The 2500-nt window shown below is 55.1% G+C and overlaps 2 non-coding genes across 2 annotated transcripts; both read right to left on the reverse strand.

Moving 5' to 3' along the window:
* Window positions 1-74: 74 nt before the first annotated feature.
* On the reverse strand, window positions 75-228 carry LOC146142772 (5.8S ribosomal RNA). The gene has a single exon (XR_014500101.1). It is a non-coding gene; the product is annotated as a 5.8S ribosomal RNA (ribosomal RNA).
* Window positions 229-475: 247 nt separating this feature from the next.
* On the reverse strand, window positions 476-2286 carry LOC146142773 (small subunit ribosomal RNA). The gene has a single exon (XR_014500191.1). It is a non-coding gene; the product is annotated as a small subunit ribosomal RNA (ribosomal RNA).
* Between the last annotated feature and the right edge of the window lie 214 nt (window positions 2287-2500).

Here is a 2500-nt window from a genome sequence, read left to right on the forward strand (position 1 = left end):
AGCGGGACGGGCGCTCGCGCGTCCGACGCCGCAGCAGCCGCGCGGAGAAATCCCCGCGCGGAACGTTTGCAACGCGACCCTGAGGCGGGCGCGGCCCCGGGATTGACCCGAGGCCGCAATTTGCGTTCAGAACGTCGATGCTCAATGTGTCCTGCAATTCACACTAATTCACGCAGCTAGCTGCGTCCTTCATCGACTCACGAGCCGAGTGATCCACCGCCAAGAGCCATCCACGATTGTTTCGCTCGCACAGTGCCTCGCACTATAGGGTGACAAAATAGACCGCGCCGAGCGGTCGGCCAGGCCGACGCTTGAAGCCGGAGCGCGCGGCACCGCGGCACTCGACGCGCAAACATTACCGGGTGACCGAATCGCCGGCCGGCGCGCCGCTCCTCGCGGGTCGGGCGCCGGGTAGCAAAGACTTTTTCTCTCGCTTGTCCGAGTTTCGCGTTCGCCGAAGCGTTTGCGAGACCGTTAATGATCCTTCCGCAGGTTCACCTACGGAAACCTTGTTACGACTTTTACTTCCTCTAAATGATCAAGTTAGATCGTCTTCTCGGACGCCGGCTCGACCGTTGCCGGCCGCGCCAGGTCCAATCGGAGGACCTCACTAAACCATTCAATCGGTAGTAGCGACGGGCGGTGTGTACAAAGGGCAGGGACGTAATCAACGCGAGCTAATGACTCGCGCTTACTGGGAATTCCTCGTTCAAGGGAAATAATTGCAATTCCCTATCCCTAGCACGACCGGGGTTCAGCGGGTTACCCAGACCTGTCGGCCAAGGCGAGCACATGCTGATCCGGTCAGTGTAGCGCGCGTGCGGCCCCGAACATCTAAGGGCATCACAGACCTGTTATTGCTCAATCTCGTGTGGCTAAACGCCACTAGTCCCTCTAAGAAGTTAGACGCCGACCGATTGGGTCGCGTAACTAGTTAGCAAGCCAGAGTCTCGTTCGTTATCGGAATTAACCAGACAAATCGCTCCACCAACTAAGAACGGCCATGCACCACCACCCACAGAATCAAGAAAGAGCTCTCAATCTGTCAATCCTCACTGTGTCCGGGCCGGGTGAGATTTCCCGTGTTGAGTCAAATTAAGCCGCAGGCTCCACTCCTGGTGGTGCCCTTCCGTCAATTCCTTTAAGTTTCAGCTTTGCAACCATACTTCCCCCGGAACCCAAAGACTTTGGTTTCCCGCAAGCTGCCGGAGAGGTCGTAAAACTAACGCCCCCCGATCGCTAGTTGGCATCGTTTATAGTCAGAACTAGGACGGTATCTGATCGTCTTCGAACCTCTGACTTTCGCTCTTGATTAAAGAAAACATTCTTGGCAAATGCTTTCGCAGTCGTTCGTCTTGCGCCGATCCAAGAATTTCACCTCTAACGGCACAGTACGAATGCCCCCGTCTGTCCCTCTTAATCATTACCTCGCGCTCCGAAAACCAACAAAATAGAACCGAGGTCCTATTCCATTATTCCATGCACCATTATTCAGGCGAATCGCCTGCTTTGAACACTCTAATTTTTTCAAAGTAAACGTTCCGGCCGCCGCCGACACTCAGTCAAGGGCACCGGCGGAGAACCGGAGGTGAGGCCAGGACGGCCAGTACACGCCTTGCGACGGACCGGCCGCCTGCGCCCAAAATCCAACTACGAGCTTTTTAACCGCAACAACTTAAATATACACTTTTGGAGCTGGAATTACCGCGGCTGCTGGCACCAGACTTGCCCTCCAATGGATACTCGTTAAAGGTTTTAAAGTGTACTCATTCCAATTACAGGGCCTCGTTTAGAGTCCTGTATTGTTATTTTTCGTCACTACCTCCCCGCGTCGGGAATGGGTAATTTGCGCGCCTGCTGCCTTCCTTGGATGTGGTAGCCGTTTCTCAGGCTCCCTCTCCGGAATCGAACCCTGATTCTCCGTTACCCGTAAGAACCTCGGTAGGCCAGTACCGTACCGACGAAAGTTGATAGGGCAGACACTTGAATGATCCGTCGCCGGTGCGAGACCGTGCGATCCGCAAAGTTATCCAGAGTCACCAAAGGTTGCGGGCCGAAGCCCGGTCGGTTTTTGGTCTGATAAAAGCACGCCTCCCGCGAGGTCGGCGCTTCACGCATGTATTAGCTCTAGCATTTCCACAGTTAACCACGTAAAACGTACGATCAAATGAACCATAACTGATTTAATGAGCCATTCGCAGTTTCACTGTACGAGAGCTCGTACTTAGACTTGCATGGCTTAATCTTTGAGACAAGCATATGACTACTGGCAGGATCAACCAGGTAGCTACTTTAGCGTAGCCCCGAAAGGCCGACGAAGGAGGCGCCGCTGATGCGGCGCCGTCGCTCGGTCGATGCGAAACCCGAAGGCTTCTCTCCGTTAAAATTTCGTTCTTTGCTCGGCTGCCCGAACTCAGAAAACCGTCACCGCCCGTCGCACCCGCCGGAGTAAGACTTCGTCGGCAGGCCTTTCGACCGCCACGTCGCCAACACCGGCGCG

The sequence above is a fragment of the Ascidiella aspersa genome, chromosome 5, assembly GCF_963924565.1.
Source record: "Ascidiella aspersa chromosome 5, kaAscAspe10.2, whole genome shotgun sequence".
Classification (NCBI taxonomy): domain Eukaryota; kingdom Metazoa; phylum Chordata; class Ascidiacea; order Phlebobranchia; family Ascidiidae; genus Ascidiella; species Ascidiella aspersa.